The 20,213-nt window shown below is 38.4% G+C and overlaps 1 protein-coding gene across 2 annotated transcripts in view; it reads right to left on the bottom strand.

Annotated features, from left to right (window-relative positions):
- The window catches only part of PIEZO2 (piezo type mechanosensitive ion channel component 2), a 455,534-nt gene that overhangs the window by 242,310 nt on the left and 193,011 nt on the right, over positions 1-20,213 (bottom strand). The gene's annotated exons all lie outside the window — the stretch shown is intronic.

Raw genomic sequence — 20,213 nt, 5'->3', positions numbered from 1 at the left:
GGTTATAGGAATAGTTAAGGTCTGAAAATCCCTGGCAACTATGCATTCTAGGCACTGGAAATAATCTAAATATGCAATAATTATAAAATGTTTATATACACTATTTGTATACAGTGGAATAGTATGTGACAATAAAATACAGTTTTTGATAAAAAAGGATGAGATAAATGAGACTTGGGGCATTTAATAACTTAATTGAAATTACTGTGGGTTTCACACTCATTCAAACTCAGGTTCCCATGAGGCCCAATTATTTTTGCTGCTGCTTCAGCAGGAGTGTTTAGGGAAATAAGATGGTAAGAGTAAGATCTGGGGAAAACCAACAATATTTAAAGAGCAGGTCAAGAGAGAATTCAGTTAAGAAAAAATGAATGTGAAAAGAGGGATAAGAGAAAAGGATTCAAATACAATAGATAGGCCAAGGCCAACTTTGATAAGGGGATTCATGTGTTGGAGGCCTTTTAGAGAAGATTGGTGATGCATGTCAAGAAAGTCTCAGTGGAACTCTAGAAAAGTGCGTGAGGTAGTGAGCGGAGAACAGAGAACTAACAGAAGGTCGGAAGTTGAGACTGTGATGGCAGATTTCTCTTGTTAAAAGCCAGGCCGTCCTGAGATGGGGGCAGGATGAGAAGGAGGGGGGTGCTGAGTGGTGGGGGTCAGGCAGTTCAGAAGTGCTGGTTAGAGAGGGCAGGGAGGACAGGGATGTAAGCAAGGGGTGCACCACATCCCTGGCGGATTGTCTACTCAGATACATGAGGTTACCACCCAATACCCGCATAGATAACTCTTTTCAAGGAGTTGTATGGAACACTGCAATTTTACAAATAAAGCCATCTGTTTCAGACAATTTAGAAAATACTGAAGGACACATCCATGTAGTGTATTATGAAGAATAAGTATTTACTGTAGAAGTTTGGAATGCTGGGCTACCTCTGAATTGGCCCCATGACATGCTCTGAAATGTACTTTAAAAAATAAGCCTCTGATATCCATTTGTTTGTTTTCTGTCTCTTTCTCATAAAAGTTGACTCCAGGAGACATTTCCAGTAACAGTAATTTCAGTTTTTTCGAAGCCAGATGAATGGGAGTTTCCTGCACAGTCTCCTAAGTATTACATTTGCCCAGAAAACTGCTTAAACTTGACTTTGGACTTTGAAAGTGCTACATTTCTATAACGCATCAGTTCCCTAGCTTGCTTGAGATTCCAAGAGGCTAGCATCAGTTACCATCCTGCTCATTCTTATATAAACTTCACGAGACAAATTTATGAGATAAAAATTTAATGAGAGAAAGATCCATAGGCTAATCACTTTTAAGTGGAAAATCACTAGAAAGTGCTAATTGTTAAAGTTCACACTCTGTAATCCAGCTCTGGTGGCGTCCAGCTTCTGGGAATACAGGTGGGATACAATGTTCTACCAACTCATGAACCTCCATCAGAAGAAAGGCCTGGTTTTAGCAGGAAACCAGGTTAGTGTATCCTTGCTGAGGGCAGCAGGGGCCTGGCAATCGTGATCTTGATATGTCACAACATCTTCATAAATTAATACTTAATTATGTATACTTATTTTCTAGGCCTCAAATGCATAATTTAACATTTCTGTGTCAATGATAGACCACTTTTGTCCTTTCTTAAACAAGCTTGCTATTTCACATACTTTGAGTAGATGACACTAATAACACTAATTTCCTTCTATTTCAGGGTGTTAGTTTTCTCTCAAAAGCAAAAATGAAGTACCCGAAATTTTGGCAGGGCAGATGGCAATATCTCAGCTTGTGCAGGAAAATACCTTTGGCTTTGAATCCCTACACCACTATTGTCATGGTCAGCTATGATGCTGGGACCCTCACTTTAGGTCCATGAGTGAATCAAGGCATCTCTGAAATGAGAATCAGCAGTGCCTTCACACGAATACGTGTGTGTTGAAGGCATCTGCACTGTGTCTGGCACAAAGCAGGTGGCAGTTAACTAGTAGCCACTACAAACAAAAGGCTTTCACATGGCTCTATAAATGAGCAATGCTGCAATGTAGGCAATACCCGAAAACCTGAAAACATGACTGTGCAGAATAACCAGAGCCCAATTTCTGCTCTCTGCTCCTCATCCCAACACTCACACTTGCTCACTCATACATGCACTTCAACAGAGGTGTGCATTAAAATGTACAGAAATAAGCTTTAGCATAATTTCTCTTCTTAATTTGGCACATCCTTATGTTTGTAATTTGTATTACATACTTGCCCAAACCCTCCTAAAATGATCTTAGGGGAAAGACACAGAGTGAGGATTTAAGTTAAACTCAGAAACAACTTCATTTAAACTTAAGTCCTTCACGAACAACTCCCCTAGCTTATATATATACTCAGATTGGAGTTTATGAGGTTACCCCTTAAAAATGCTCAGGAGAACATGAATTGCAAGTTGGGGGCCCTGTCATTTCTGCAGAATCCCACAGAACAGAGTTCTCCGCTGCCGGTCCCAGGTGCAAGGCCCCCGCACAGCAGCAGTGCTGAAGTGCCAAAATGCAATGTTGACCAACAAGATGTCTTAAAAAACAACTGTGTTTTCTCCAGTAAAAATGCACTTATGTTCTTTTGAGAGAAGGAAGAAAAAAACCGTATTCCGGTTTTCTTCTGTGCCAGTATATACAGAACCTTGGGGAGTATTTCAGTGGAGGATGCTTAGTTTCTTAGGATGAGGATTTTCATGTTAACGTTCTCTGGGTCACTTGTGTGGCATGACAGTTCTTCTATATGGTTGGTGGCTTTCTCACACTAACTACAAATTCCCCATTGCCATAAGTGGGTGCCAAGGAGTGATGTTCCCTTGTAAAAATTAAAGACACTGGCAGACATTTGAAAGCTAGATATTTCATGAAAAAGAAAAACTCCTGAAGCACATTTAGTTTAAACTTGCAATAGCAGTTTAATTCTTATTTTCCCTGAACGTGGTTCAAATATAAAGTTCAGACAAAAAAAAGACTGTCATCCTTACTTATTATATGGAGGGCAAGGTGACTTGAAGGTCTTCATTGCCAATACAATTGATAAAAATATATACTATGATTTGTCATAAAATACTAAACATATGTAGAAAAATCTCATCTGTCACACATTTACAAATTTTTATTTCAAGATTGCCTTATTCCTGAGAACACTGCATAATTCTAAATTATCAATTCTGCAATTATTTTAATTATCTTTTTCTTAAATGTCAGATACTACTTTTGGGTTAAGATTATGGAAATAAAATGTGCTCATAATTTAATAACATCCATGAAAACAGATAAAAGTAAGATATTGATTCAATTTCTTCACTAAATATTTTTTAAGTCCTAATATATGCTAGGGAGTGGGAATACAGCAGTGAACATGGATCTTACAGGTTACTGGGGGAAGAGTAACTAAAATATACAGGCTATCTATGGACAGACACACATACACATACACACACATACATGTAGAGAAAATAAAGAGGAGACATAAGGGAAAGTATGGGTTTAGAGACAGAAATGCTAAAATGGAGGATTTATATGAAAAGTGAAACTTCTATGTATTTTAAGGGGTTTTTTTTTGAGCCATATTCAGGGTGGGTGATGAATTGCAGTCTGAGGTTTGACCTTTATGTCTGTCATGCAGTCTCAGTTAGCCACATCCTCTTCAGCTGGCTGCCATTATTAGAGAAATATTAATTGTTCATTTTAGATATTAGGATTTGTCTCCTCCAGCCCCCTGCTCTGGTCCAATTTATATTGTACCATATGATCCTTAATGGGAGAAGTACAGAAATCTAGTGTCTTCCATGTCAGCCCAAGTCAGGATGAAGGTGGCCAGGGCTTGACCCTCAGGGGCATTTTTTAGCTGACTACCCTGCGGGAAGGGTGTGATAGAGGCTGCTGGCACCTGCCAGGGACCTCTTCCCAGTGCCACAAGTGAGCAGCATCATGTCACAGTTAAGACTCACATGCTGAGAATATTTAAGCCTTGGAAACAGGTAAACACTACAAGCCAAGTGATTTTTCTTGAATATCTGGTTGTTACAAGAGCACCACTAGAATGGATATATTTCTGATGACTGTCAGCAACTGGAGAAGCTCACCTCAATCAGGCACATGAAACAGATTAAGATAAGAGGCTTTGAAAATCTGTACCCAATAAGCCAACTAGAGAGAAAAGCAAATTACAATGGGCCCAACTAGGTTGAAACTTCAATAAACAGACTTCCATTTGAAGCTAAGTTATGTTTATAGTACTCTGCATTTATGAATAAGAGAATAATTGAAAATGAAACAAGCTGAAAGCAAGATTTAATGAGAAAGATTGAATCCAGGCCCCTTTCTGCACATCTTCTCTCCAGGACCATCTGCAAAGACTGACAGATGCCAAGACGTTGAAATGGTCTTGTCGCAGTGAGAAGACAAGCACATCATACAAAGATTTGCAACAGCAAGGATCAACAAAGCTAGCTCCCAGGTGGCTAGAAAACACAACTGAACAGCCTATTGGACTAGTCCTTATTTTTCATGAGGATTCATTAGGAAGGACTACGCAGTTTGACAGCTCATGTGTACCCCATGCCACACAGCCCTCATCCGATCTGCTTCTGCGAAAGGAAGAGTAAGTGTTCAACGTACTGCTGTTTTGCACTTAGAGCCACAGGGAGCAAAGGGCAGCCATGCGCTCTTGTCTGGGTACAGCAGGAGAAGGCAGGATGCACACTTCCCGAATGGCTTTCCTTTGCATCTTCTGCTCTCTCCAGAGACCAGAGGCCACTTTTCCAAGTACTGTTATCTCAGCCATTCAACTCTCAAGACGTCAGGATTTTCTTATTTCTTCTTTCCTTTTTTTTGGTGGAGACCCCGTCTGAAGCCCGTGGGAGACTCTGCTTTCCACACAGAGACTTGAAATCATTTAGACAGGGAGATGCCTGGAGGAGTTTCCAGGCCACAGGTGGGGGAGGGCTCCTTGGGCTGCCCTAGCCATCAAGAGAGGCTTATGTAACACAATTCAGGGACAGCCAAGCCTTTTCTTCAAAATCATGCTTTTTACTGATAAATATTGTGAGCATTACATTCACATATAAGAATGTCTGACTAATCTCTTGGCATAGAGAACCCGAGTTTTAAATTTGAACCAGTTGAAAAGCAATCAATACACATTTAAAGAATGCAGCAAATATCAGACTTTTTAAAAGTCTCTCTCTATATATGTGTATATAGTATTTTAAAATATGAAGTATTTAGTAGTACCTAAAATGAACGGTAAAGCTTTCTTGGACAACCTACAGAATTTTTTTCTCTGCAATTTTCCAGTAGTTCAGCTCAAATCAACCCAGACTAACACTGTTGCAGACATAAGCTTTTCTGGGGGCTGATAACTATAGCAGGCTTCCTTTATTTTATTGTATACTCTCCATGCTTTAGGTCAAACTGGAGATATAAAACTGCATTTTAGGGGAATATAATGTTTATGATGAGGGCAGGAGACCAAACCCCAAAGAACTTAGACATGGATTGATGTATTTAGTCTAGGGAGGATTAACATTTTCAAAGGCATCTGCTTCCTTAATAACAATACCATACGTTAAATGGCGACACACAGTTCCTAAGGCAGCCATTCAGATGTGATTTCACATGGAAGCGGTAAGTGCAGGCTCACACACAGGCCGTTAGGGCAGGACAAAATCCTCCTAAGCCCTTGGCTTTGAAGCAAATATCAGCGTTGCCATTTTACAGAAAGGGAGAGCAGGCTCAGAAGTAAAACCAAAAGTTTTCAAAGAAAATGAAGGTCCAGGGACATAGTGGGACATAAGAGAGCTTTTCATGAAGTGTGTCCAGCAGACAGCAGTCTTCAGGGAAGAGAAACAGAGGCTCGGCGCTCCCAAGCAGAGAGGGGCCGCATGGAAAGGCACTGCACTCATGTGCCAGTGCAAGTGTCCGTGGAATGCCGGGATAAACACACATGCTTGGTCTGTTACAGTGAGATTTCTCTGCCTGCCCAAGTGCTCCGCACTTCCCGTTTGAGGGGAAGGAGCCTATTCTATTTTCTTAATACCCAGCTCTTAAATAGTGCCTGGCTCACAAACAAATGCTATAAATAAAAAATGAAGAAGGGATATTTTAAATGAATAAATGTGATAAACACGAATATATGACTTAACAAGTCAAGTCTCTGCCTTTACTGCCATCACATTCTAGTCCACAGGTACATATTAAACCAGGACATTTTTCTGGGTGAGCATTACAATTGCCAAAGTTCCCCTTATTTATTAGTGACCTAAAGAGATTTGTGGCTACCTTCCTTAGAGCATCCATTTGTCCCCCATTTTACTGGCCAGAACGTCTCTTCCCAGGCTGTAACTCACAGTGGAGGACCATTTGGAAATAGTCTATGAAGCATTTGAGATGAAAGGTACAGAGTAATACAAGTCTGGTTGTAATGTCTCAAAGCTAAACACTGCCCTTTCCTATTTGTACAAAACTTTTACAATACTTCACCTTCATCCCTGTTTAATGGTTTAATTTGGAAGCATTAACGGGAAGAGAAATAAAAGATTCTTGGTTTGTCTTAGTGCTGACTCAAAAAGATTTACAGGACTTTGCTGAGGTTTTGGCTGGCCGCAGCCTCCCAGCTATTGAAAAGGTACCCGTGCATCAATCTTTATGTAGACACTCACAGCATTAACCCTAGCTGCCACGTAAATTAGAACCACAGAAAATATTCTTGTTTATGTCATGAGCTGAAGCATCTCAGTTGACCGCCCTGCTGAAATACAAAGCTCAACAGAAGAATCTAGAAGAAGGTGTGATGTCTACAGATACTACTAAGACATTATGGTGGCTGTGTGAATGGGGACATCCCATATTAATGCTGTCATTACTGAAGTATTTCAGAAAGAATGGTGTGGATTCACTGGAGAGGTAAAGAGATTCTGAATTATTTTGATCAGATTCTTACACCTTTTCTTGTATCTTCAAGTAACAGTGGAATGTTTGAACAAAAAAAGACAAAGCTCTTACTAACTGCTCACTATAAACAAGAATTTTGCATTTCATAAGTTTCACATTATCAGGGCCACTTCAAATAATGCACAGGGAGGGAACTGGGCCCACACACCTGCTCCTCACCTGTGGGGACCTGGGAAGAATGTCATTGGCAAGGTTCTGAGAGGACTGTGCCTGCTACCCTCCTAGATGCCCTTCGCTGCAGCCTTAGAACAGAGGCTGCCCTTCTTGCTCCTAATTTTATAAAACTCTTCTGTAGTTTTCAATGGAGCTTGACCCAAGTCGGTAACTGGATGGAATGTTAGAGTGCATATGCTTGACCAGAGGAGACCTTGAGTGTACTTTTATACTGACTTACATGTCATTGTAGCTGGGGGCAAGGATATTTCTTAACTGGGGATAACTGATAGTTATTGGCCCCCCCATAATGTTGGCTTGGATGGAATCTACACTGTCTGATCACAGCTGCCCTTTGAAGTTCTCTATTTTGAAGAGAATAGTTATCATTCTAAAATATTTTTCACAACCGCATATCTAGGGAGCTATTACAGACAATACTTTGTATCATTCTGGTATAAAGAGCAAATGTGCCTTTTAATTAAAAAAAAACTAGTGCCTTTTCTCAGTCCTTTCAGTTTAAAAAATAATAAAGAATAGCTTATTTTAAGCTGTAGAACTTCACATTTACTATTCTAGGCTGCAATTATAAAATTAGGAACTCTGTTAAGTAACTATTTTAAATACAAGCTGCTTGTGATTTGGTCGGGTCTGAGATGTGGATCTCAACTGAATTTTAATTTTACTCTCTTCCCTAACTGTCATTGAAGTAGCTACACAAATATTTATAATTTCAATAGACTCTAGAATTTAATATTTTCAAAGGACTTCCTTATCACATACAAGTAATGTATATTCACTTAATCATGAGTAATCCCACCATCTGGAAATTAACCACTGTTAGTATGTTGGTACATATATCCTTCCAGATTTTTTTTTTTGGTTTGTGTGTGTCAGAGAGAGAGAGGAAGAGGAAAACTGAGAGAGGGAGGGGAGAGGAATCATAGACACTGTTATATAATGGACTTCTCTTAACTCCATGTGGTAAAACGTGTCTTGTCAACACACATTCTTCTGCAGCACAATTTAAAATGGTCACGGAGCATTCCAGAACACAGCTGTCCCGTAATTTAATGAAGTAGTTCTTCTGGGTTGAGCACTTAGGCTGTTTACACCATTTTTTAAATTATTACTAAATTATGAAGAAGGCTGTGAATGTGGCTCACCCCTTGGCATGTCCTTATATACATATATCTTAGATAAAGAAGCATCTAGAGTATGAACATGTTTATGTGTTTTAATACTTCTAAGTAAAAATGCCCTCTGAAAATTGTTAGTCTATAAGTTGAAACTTATGAAACTGGTGATAGCTAACCATTTTTGCCTATAAAAACAATTTCTTATGACTTAGCATACCAAAGCATAACACTTTTTTAAGAGTCTTAATAACTCACTTCATTAATTTATTTAGCCATTTGGGAAGTAGGAATGGAGCAGCTCCTACATGCTGATCATTGTAGGAGACCCTGGGTCCCCATCTGTTGGCAGTTTGCAGTCTACAGAACACAGGAGATACAATAAAGACAATCATATGAAGAAAAATTGCAGCCAGTTTTAAGGAAGGAACAGAATACTTGATGCTGGGTGGGGAAGGGGCACTTAAGCAGAGCACAGACCTTTCTGGCAGAGGAAGCAGGAGGGAGAAGACCTGGAGTTAAAATTGCCTGTCATTTGAGAACTTGCTGGACAGATGTCGGAAGGGCCAGAGTGGTGACAGGGAACAAGGCTGCAGGCTACAGGGTTGGAGAGTGGAGAGGGATGATGCATTTCTTATATCTTTACTGATTTTATAGGTTAAAAAACAGTATCTAATTTTTCCTTTAACTTACATTTCTTTAATCCTAACAATACTGAACTTTTTTTACATTTTATTGACCATCTAAAATAATTTTAAATGGCCTATTTTTGTCTTTTTTCCATTTTTCTATTGCAGTGGTCATTTTTTTGGTTCATGTCTAAGATCACAAAGAAGAATATTAATTCTTCATTTATTTTGCTATTTTTTTCTCCACTTTGTGTTTACCTTTCAATGTGTAGTTAATTAGTGTTTCCCTCCTGCAAGGGACTGTGCGGCATGCTGCAAAGATCCTTCCATCCTGGGGACAAACCACAGCAGACATGTCATTTATCATGTATTTGAGATAATAGAATTGGACCTTTTCTAAGTCTATCCAACACACTTCTTGGAGGAAATTGAGAACCCTGCACATGACGACTGCTTGTCATGCAGACGTGTTGTGGGAAGGATCTTTCCCTGAGTTCTAATTAAGGTGAACTGACGGCATGATGTAATATTTTTCAAAGTCTGAAAAACGTCAGCCTATTAAGGTCATTCATGACTTCATAAGCTGTTTTATGCCACCATCAAGGGTCCGTTAAAGGACTTTTATAAGGAAAATTGTTGAGTGCTCATTGAAAACTTGTCCTGTTCTAAGTCATGGACAGATTCACTGCTAGAATCTCCCAGGACATGAGCAAGGGAAGGCCAGCATTATGCCACTTCCACATTACTGGAGACATTCAGCCCTCACAGAGGGGTCCTGGGAGTTGACTCAGGGCAAAAGTGAGGGTGGGGGGCACCGCACCTCCTGTGTGCACCCAGACTCCAAGTGGCTCTCACAGTGGGTGCATTGCAGTGGGTGGGTATGAACAGGGGCCTCTGGATCCCACTCCCAGCCCAAACCAGGCAGAAAGTCAATTTTAATTCACACTTTTAAATTATAGAAAGCATTTACTGATATGCTATGAAATTTTGACTGATTTCATTAAGTTGAGTTTTATGCAAAGAAATAGAAATGAGAAGTATTAGAAATTCTCAGCTATATATACACAGACCATGTATTACTTTGGGCAAACATACAATGCCCTCACTGACAAATTTTTTTCAAGTATGTGTTAGGTTCCCTGGGCACAGCAGAAAGCACCAAACCTAAACACCCAGAAAAAATGTCCAACTCTTCAGCCCTCTGCAGACCTGACCCTACAGGACGATTTTGCCCTGTGTCTGTCTCATGAGCCCATCCTCTAACACTTCCCTATTAATGTCTAAAGAAATTAAAAGTCCTTTTCTGAAATGACTTCTTTCCTTTATTTTTATTTTATAAGTAAACTTATAGCATTTAACATGTCCAGGCATTATTGTAAGCCTTTACAAATATTAACTCATTTTATTAAAACCTCATATCTGCTCCATGAGATAGGGACTATTAAAGTATCCAGTTTTCAGATATGGGAGCAGAGGCCACAGAGAGGTTAACTAACTTGCCTGGGTCACATAGCCACGGAGGGGCAGATCCAAGATTCCAGGAGGGCCATCTGGAATGTGTGTGTTGTTACCACTGTGATGGTGCAGCCTCCTTTTCAGTTTAGGTTTTGGTCTTTACCTAATGCCAATAAGCTGTACACAGCTGTTATCATAAAGAAAAAAAAACATTTTTTTTAATAACTGAGGGGAATATCACAGTAGAATCCCTGGTTTTCTTCTTGAGGACAAGTACACTGTGGGGACTGTCAGAAAATGTTCCCTGGGATGCCACTGTGTCTGTGATTAGGCATGTTTGCTTGGCTGGAGGAGGCCTGGCTTGTGTAGCTGGTGGTAGCCTGAGTGGGAGGGAAGCCTGAGAACTCTTACAAATATTCAGAAGAAGGTCTGGCTGCTCAGTGCTACTCAAAGAGCAGAACTGGGAATCACAGACAAAAAGGGCAACAAAGGTTGATTTGAATCCCTCTAATAGGGCAACGATTCTCAGTTAGACTCTGTTAATGGTGATGGAGATAAAATTCAATGGGAAGTTGGAGGGGATGATGCAGAGGATCCATGCACGTTTGCAGGAGATTTTATGAAAAGGAGATTTAGTGCATGTTAAAGAAACCTGCTGGGTTAGAACTAGGAACAAATCTTGGCTTCAACTGAGACACACTGTGTTCAAAAAGAGCAACCAGGGTTGCTTTTTCAAGAGCCAGAACTCTAATGCTATTGCCGGTCAGCACCCCCATTGTTTCCTGAGCCTCCTCTCACCTCCAGCACTACAGCAGCCACCATTCTGGGCCTTGACAGCTGCAGTACCTGGGGGCAGCAGGCCCCAGGAGGAACAGTCAAATAGTCATCTGCCCAGTGTGAAGCTTTTTCCACCCATACTTACTTGGAAGGAGAGTCTGGCTCGCAGCACTCTCTTTTTTTCTCACTTTTGAGGGAAGATTTGCCAGTGTGTTCTAATGGAAAGTGCCCTTAAGTGGTGCCCTTAAAACTTTCTCTTCTACAAATTATCCCTAGTTGTTATCTGTGGAGACATCCTGAGTGGTGTTTGCATAGGAACCAAATTCCAATTACTTTTCAGAGCAACAGAAGGGAGGTTTTGTGGAGATGACAATGGGTGCTAGAAGCTAAAAATGATATTTCTTCTTGGAGCATCAATGTCTTCCCTTGGGGCCTTGCTGTACTTTCCATAGGAGTAGTTTTAAGATCAGAGTATTGAAATTGTAATGTCTCAGTTTCTTCTTCTTTTTAAGTAATGCAAACTTTGCAGTTCATAAACCTTCATTAGATTCATAAAAGTGAGCTTGGTTTGAAATGTCTCCTGGAGCCTGCACACATTTAGACTCCTTTTTAACACACTCCTCAAAAAAGAAAGAAAGGAAAAGAGTCTTAAGATCATAGAAGGGAGGCTTCAAAAGCAACTAGGTTGTAGCAAGCCCTCGGTATAGTCACTGTTACAAAAATCTTGCCCACCACCCTTCCTTCCTCTATTGCTATGCCAGCTGGCTAACTCTCCTGGCCAGGGGAAGTTCAAGGCCTGGCAGCCAAACTGTAACAGTTTTGGTCGGATTAAAATACTGGGGCCAGAATATAACCCCTGGACTATATTCCCTGAAAGTAGGAAGGAAATAGATGTCATATCTATGGGCCAATCAAAACTTAACCCAATGAAGTATGTCTTCATGAAATATTTAAAAAACCATGTAGCTACTAAGGTTCTAGCAGGTTCTGCGTTGAGGACTGTGTAGACACAGCCAACAGTTCTCCTGCCGGCGGTGGAACTGCTGTGCTCAAATACTGTAATGAACAAGGTCTCCTTTCCAGCCTTGCTCAACACGTTGAGCTCTCTCCTTGCAAATGCCCGAGGTCTTCTCCCTTACACCCCTGGAGACCTGGGCAGTTTCTAAACTTCTTTAGAATCTTCATTTTAGTCTGTTCTTGTTTCTCCACAATGACAACTCTTGGACAATCCAACTTACTGTCATCAAGAGAAATGAGTATTTAGTTTATGAAAAGTAAACTATTTGCTAGAAAATTGCATGTAATGACCAGGAGATGGCACAAAATTAAACACAACTCCTCAAAGCAGCTGAATGGAGCCATGCCATGAGCTACTATGGGAACAAAAGGCTACCTCCCATCTGCTTAGCACTTTATGGATTTCGGCGTTCTTTTGTGACACACACAAGAAGGCTTAATTCATTCTTTTCTGAGTTTGAGTTTGGCATCTTACCTGAGGAAATATGACCTTTGGGAAATACGCTCTCAGACTGGCGAGTGCACGGGACAACACTGTCACACATTCTACACCTATCTATGCTGGTAGAGAGTTTCATATAGGGAAGAAAGGGTCAATGCTAATCCACCTTATGGGTGGGGGTGGACATATTTTGGAAATTCTGGAAGGATCTCCCAAATTTTTATATGTTATCTTCCTGTGATATTGTCTTTATACTGCAAGTAGTAGATGAAAGCAATTTAAACATAGCCCTATATTGGAGTCAAAACTGGATTTCCACAAAATTGGGTTATTTCTTCATTCCTCTTACTTTACTAGTGTTCTGCCTCTCAAATTATTGGAACTTCCTTCCAAGTACCTGACCTTCCAAGGCTACTTCTGGTCCCTCCTGAGCAATTCACTCTTCTAGCTGCCCTTCTCCTCTTCCCTTTTTTTTTGGCTCCAAATTCTCAAAGGCTTTGCCTTGGCCTATGGTTATGTAGAAAAATGGTAAAGTAATTCACGTAAGAGTGTTCATTTAAAAAACTCTTTTAATTCAATTGGCTGTGACACAAATAGTGGATTTCAGAGGGCAGGGCAGAGATGTGAAAAGAAACTTTCTAAGAATCATGTTAGCTAAACTTCAAGTAAGTCATATATGTAAGGCTTTTATATACATTTTGCTTTTATACAAGTTATGCTATTAAAATGCAAATAACTTAGCTATCTGAAATGCCATGTAAAGGTCTCATCTTATATTTAATTCCACTTTGTAGTTCACCAAACTGGGAAGTAAGGCATCTATGAAATAAGAGAAAGAGCAAACTTGAGATCAGAAGATATGTGGTCAAACCTTAATTCAACCCACAGACTGATTGTGGCTATTGGCTTTGGTTTCTTATCTGTAAAATGAGATTAATATACTTTCTTCACATGGTTCTTAGCATTAAATTGAAATAATAGTGTGAAGAGTGCTTTGCAAAGAGCTCAGTGCTACAGAAATGTAAAATACTGAATGAAGTTAATACATTAGGCATCTAATAGGTATTAATAGCAGCAAGTTCTGACTACCGGCAAACACCTATTTTAAGCTCTGACTTGTGCCAAAAACTCACGGCCAGATGGAGGAAGGAAAGGGCCATAAATGAGAAAGTCTCCTTAAGAAACCTCCTTAGGAAGTCAGCAAAGATTTAAACATTTTTAGCTTTCAATTTAATTAGTATTGAACAACTGCAGAAAAATACTAAAAATTAGTAATTTAGGCATCACATGTCATGAACAAAATATATTGTTCTAATAAACAACAGTAAACATATGAAAAGATTCTTCATGACCAGAAAATGAGGATACTAAGTACATGTATGTTATAAGTGAATTCATTTTATAAATGAAGATGATTTTTCAAAGAACAAACTTCAACATACAAAAGAGATATTTAGGTAATGATTACTCACATTTCAAAAGTGGATTTACATTCTTAATGTAGTTTCAAGAGGAGCCCTTTTTAAAGTGAGAGCTTTAATGAATATTATAATATAGCTTATACCAAAACTAATTCCTAACCATTTCAGCTCATGGATGTATGACCATTCATGCTAGTAGAAGAACTGAGACTGACAATGAGAATGCAAAAAGAACATACACCAATACTACAAAATTGGTAACTGTGTAGCAGAAAGAGCATGCTAGCTAAGGGTTGGATAGCTTAAAAATGTTTTGGCACAGGCCATCTGAAATATATGTGCATTAGCTGATTTTCATCTACCCCCAGGGACAGTCAGTTGTCCTCATCAGAGACACAAAGTCCAGGTATGGTTAGCTAGCATTTCCTTCAAAATGCCACACTCTAGAGGAGGCCACTGGTGCTTTAGCCATCTGTACCTCTGCTTAACACAGGGATTTGTTATTTATTAAAATAAATGTTAAAGTGAGTGTTCATAGGTGAAGCTGGTGTTCAAGCTGTGAAGATCAGTGAGCACATGACAGAGCCCCGGTACCAACAGGTAGTGTGTATCAGATGAGCTCTTCCCTCCTCCCCATCGTGGACCAACACAAGTGCAGTTGGGAGAACGAACGGTGCAGTGGGGCTGGGTCCACCGCCCAATTTCACAGGATAGTGCTGCACCAATGCCAACAAGAAAGATAACTGAATCCTACCAGGAGAATGGCATAGTATTTTCCTCCAGGGAACATTTCATGCGAGGTGTGCTCAAAGTTCCTACTAAGATTAGGAACTGGGACTTTGTGAAAGATAGGACAGGATATATTACTGCTTTTGTGCCCACTGATAATGTTTGTATCCTTGAAAGACTTCAGTCTGAGATACTAAAGATTCAGTCTGGGTGCTTGTAACTCAGTGATGAGGTTATAAAGAGAAGACATATGGTCCTAAATTTTCCATAAATACCAAAGACTATTGATTGCTGTTTATTAAAAATCACTTAATAACTGTGCATGACAAAATTTACTTCATCCATTTACAACACTGACACATTGATTTGAAAGTATCAATTGTCTCAAAATTCAGATATCCAAACATAAAGGATTTATATATTTGGGAGTATAGCCAACCCAACCAAAAAATTTAAAAAAAAAAGTGCTGAATACAACATTTTAAAAAACATTTAAATGCATCACTTCAAAAAGAAAGTAAGAAGTAAGGAATCCTCAGAGGACAAAGAATAAGTGAGCAGTATAATAAGGCTTGCACTCCAGAGGTGTCTTCCTTACCCTTATAATATAGGACAATCATACAGAGTATTGTGAAATGGTTACCAATCTACCCACAATAGGGAGTCCAAATGGAAACACCTGATAAAGTAGGACCCTTCGTGTGAATTGTAACTAGAAATAACCCAACATAGAAGGAAGTGGCAAGGAGACACGCCTGTTTCTATCAAGTAGAGAGGCACCAAAAATATTTCATCTGAGAATTCAAAGGTACCAACAGGTTTGCTGCCTGAATTCACATGATCTATGTGGCATGAAGAGCTTCTACCTGATAACTGATTTTAAGGTGATGCCAGGTTGATAGGGCCCCAAGTGCCTGGTAGAAGGAAACACATTCTCTGGAAAAGGGGCACAACTTCATTCTTAATCTGTAATTATTCCTCTAAGACAAATTTCCCAGGAATAAAAGATAAAAATAAAAATAATAAAAGAGTCAAAAATCCAAAGCATCATGGGGGAAAACCAAAAGTAACACTGAGAATTGGATATTGAAGTCATAAGACACTCACATAAAATGAGTTAGTTTAATATATCTAAATAAACAAAAATCAAGATTAAAATACGTAAGTAAAGAGAGGACTAAAATGATAAACAATAGGATTTTTTAAAGAACCAAAATATTAGAAAAGAAATGAAAAAATAAATATTGAAAACAAATATTCAATGGATAAGGTAATCATTAGTTTGGGCACAAGTGAAGGGAGGGTCAGGGAATGAAAGATAAAAAAATATATATACATCCAAAATACAACATGAAGGATGCAGTTCTACCTAATCAGAGTTGAAAAGGAAAAAAGAAAAGTAATAAGAAACAATATTCAAAGAGATAATGTGTGCAAATTTTCCAGACTTGACTCTTGAATTTTATTATGATAATCCAATGAAACACAAGCAAGAATGAATAAAAAGAAATTTACATAAATACCCTGGCAAAAGCACAGATCAACAAAGACAAACACAATATTTAAAATCAGCCTGAGAGCAAAAGCAGATTACCTACAAATGAGGAACAATAAGCCTAACAATTCACTCTAAAAATATTAGAGGCAATAGGAGGTGGAATGATAGCTTTAAATTGATGAGACAGTTTCCACTTCCAGCCAAGATGGAGTTCCAGAAGCCAGATTTAGTCTCCCTTTGGAGACAACCAAAAACACAACAAAATAAACAAAAAAAACATACCAAAGACAAAATTATGAAACAATTATTTTTCAAGACACTGAATCTCAGGCAACATCAGACAGCAGTCCTTGAGGAAAAGAAAACAAACTGAGACCCCCAGCAATGGTTCCCAGATCACTGCCACAGGAGTGTGTCCACAAGCAGCACCTGGACGGGAGGCAGAGCCAGAGCCACTCAGGGGGGAAGGGGGGGAGCTCCCTGGGTGGAAGAGCCAGAGCTTAGAGTCCAGTGAGTCCAAGGATGCTACAGTTCACAGGGAGGAGTCCCAGAGAGTAGAGAGCAGCACAGAAGTAGGACCCTATGCATGTGAGGAGTATTCAGTCAAGTGGTGGTCCTCCATGTGAGGAAACTACATGAATCTGAGGAAGAAACCACTGGGGAGGATTAGAGGGAAAGTGCATGCCCTTCTCACAAAACCAACAAAACACTGCCTATTGCTACCAGCTAGCGTTGCATAGACTAATGGAAGGGGTCATGCCTCAGAAGTGGGGGAAAATGGCTATACACTGAATTTTGTCTGGTACTGTCCACTACATGTTAAAAACAAGGTCCAAAAGGATCAAAATGTTTCTAAATAACTTCATTCCAGAATACAAGTTAAGAAAATTTAATGAGAATCCATAAGGTGGGCATTTAATCAAAAACTACCAGGTATATGAAGAATCAGAAAAATGAATCACAGTTAGCAGAAAAACCTATGAAAATCCTCCTAGAACTGCCACAGATATTCAACTAGCAGAAAAAAAATTAAAAGTTACTGTAACTGCATTTATATGTTCAAAAAGTTAAGTAGATACATAGAAGATATAAAAAGACAAAAATGTCTTTTCTTGAGATGAAAAATATAGCTTCTGAAATAAAAGATAAATTTAATGTGTTTAAACAGTAGATTAGACTTTGTAAAAGAAAAAGTTAGTGAGCATAAGGATATAGCATCAGAAACTAACCAAAATAAAACACAGAGAAGAAAACAAAAATGAAGGAGTTAACATCTAGTGGCATAGTATACACGTAACTGAAGTAACTGCCAAACATTTTCCAAATTTGATGAAAACCATGAACTTATAGAGCCAAGAAGCTCCATGAAGTCCAGGAACAAGAAAAATGAAGAAAATCACCCTATGATGTACATTAATTTAGATGCTCTAAATCAATGAAAGAGGAAAATCTTAAAAGCAGCCAGAGACAAAGACAGGCTACATGCAGAGAAACAAAGATAAGATGGCAGCTTGCTTATCAGAGACAATGAAGTGAGAAGACTATGAAAAAAAAACCCGTCAGCTTGTAATTTTATACTCTGTAAAAATATCTTTCAAAAATAAAGGGATGCTTAGTGAAGAACTGTGATTTCACACCCGCTCTGCAGCAACAAAGCAGAGGGAGTCAGGTCCCAGCTTCTCCACTCCCTGGCACTAGTGTTCAGCAAAGAGCTGAGCTTACACTTAGAAGCAAGAGGTGGTATGAGGCCCCATTTTCACCAGGAAGGTGTGTATGGGGTCAGTGGGGAGCTTGCATCTCACACATCTCTAGCAAGGCACTGGGAATCAGCGCTTCACTTTTCTGGGCTGGCTTTGGCAGGGCTCTGTGGGGAGCTGAGCACATACACTCACCTGGCCCTTGTGCTTCATGCCCACATGCGGACTACTTATTTTTTAAAAAGATTAAATAGGATCCAGATTCTCATCTATAACATGTCCACGATAAAGCTGATAATCAATCATTCTAACCAGAACTAGAGAAATCACAACTTGAATGAGGAAAAAAACATTAACACAGACAACCACCAAAATGAATCAGATTTTGGAATTACTTGGCAAGGATTTAAATCAGCTTTAGTCATATATATGCTTTAATAAACAAGTATGAGTTATTATGAACCAAACAAAAACCAGAAAATCTTAACAAAGAAACAGAAGTTATAAAAAAAATTAATGGAAATTATAGAACCAAAAAATGTAAGTTAGAAATTTTAAATCTCACTAGATGGGTTCAGAAGTAGAGTAGATATGACAGAGCATAAAGTTAGTATTATGGTGAATTTAAGGAAAACAATCTATAGAATCTGCCTAATCTGAAAATAGAGAAGATAGAATTAAAAAAAAATCAGAACTCAGGGACTTTTGGGTCAAGAACAAAAGAGCTAACATTCATATTACAGATGAAAAGGAGATACCAATGCAGATTAGAACATACATTTCATCTCAAACCCTGGCAGCCAGAGGTTCTGGCAAAAAATTTTTAGTATTGAAAGAAGAGAACTGTTAATAGTGAATTCTATGTCTGACAAAAATTTGTTCCAGGAATGAAAGGGAAATAAAGACATTCTCAGAGGAAGCAAAAGTAAAGTAATTTATTTTTAGTAACTTTTAAGAACTTCTGGCTACCTTTTAAAAATGGCTAAATGATATTTTTTTTTGAAAGAAATGAAATGGTAACAGAGGAAGGCTTGGAATTTCAAAAAGAAAAGAATGTGGAATGAGGAAAAATTGGGACTAAATGTAATAGACTATTCTTCTACTGAGTTTCTTATATTTGATAATTGAGACAAAAATAATAACACTGTTTGATATGCAGCTCAAATTATGTTTTTAAATGGGGAAAATAAATGCACTTTAAATGGAAGTAATGTTTCTACTCTTCATTTTAAGGGTTAAAACATCAATACCATGGGCTGTGATGTTATATATGTATATGGTAATACCAGGAGCAACCACTCAGAAAACTGTACTAAGTGATACACTCAAAATACTACAAATACAGTCAAGATTTCAAGTATCTACAGGAAAGTTATAAAGAAAGAGATAAACAGAGGAAACAAACTAAACAAATAAAAATATGGCAGACTTAAGCCCTAGTGTATCAACAATTACCTTAAATATATATGGTTTAAATACATCAATTAAGTCAGGATGGCAGACTGAATAAATTAAAAACAAGAACAGAAAAATGATGAGCCAACAAAATGCACTGTCTACAGCATCCTGCTTCACATACAACATAGGAAGAATGAAGATACACTATGCAAACACCAATCAAATGAAGGTGAAGTAGACTTCTCAGGACACACGAAAGCTAAAATCCACCAGCAGGCCTACACAAGAAATAAGAAAGGAAGTCCTTCAGGTAGAATGAAATGATACCAGGTGAAAACGTGGATGTGAATGAGTAAATATAGAACACATTTTATGTATTATATGTCTTGGAAAATGATGTGTAAACAAAATTAATAATGTATTGTGGGCTTTATCATATACATAGGTAAAATATAAGACAGATACATATAAGAAAATAAAAGAGCATAAATGTGGGAGGGGATAAATTATACTATACTATATACCAAGGTCATAATAAATGAGGTGGTATAAGATCTCACAAAAGTAGACTGTGACAAGTTAAAGATAAATATTATAAACCCAGAGAAAACCATTCATATGTAATGCACAGCATGATGACTACAGTTAACAATATGGTATTGTGTATTTGCTAGTTGCTAAGGAAGTAAATCTTAAAAGTTCTTACCACACAGGCAAAAAAATTTGTAACTTGTGAGGTGATAGATAATAACTAAAGTTATTGTGATGATCATTGCACAATACATACAAATATCAGATCATAATGTATACCTAAAACATACAATGTTATATGTCTAATATATATCAATAAAACTGAAAAAGAAACTTTAGAAGTAAGAAACACAGTTTTAATA

The sequence above is a fragment of the Manis pentadactyla genome, chromosome 6 (assembly GCF_030020395.1).
Source record: "Manis pentadactyla isolate mManPen7 chromosome 6, mManPen7.hap1, whole genome shotgun sequence".
NCBI classification, from domain to species: domain Eukaryota; kingdom Metazoa; phylum Chordata; class Mammalia; order Pholidota; family Manidae; genus Manis; species Manis pentadactyla.
Note: the sequence above shows the minus strand (reverse complement) of the source record. Positions and strands in the feature narration are given on the sequence as shown.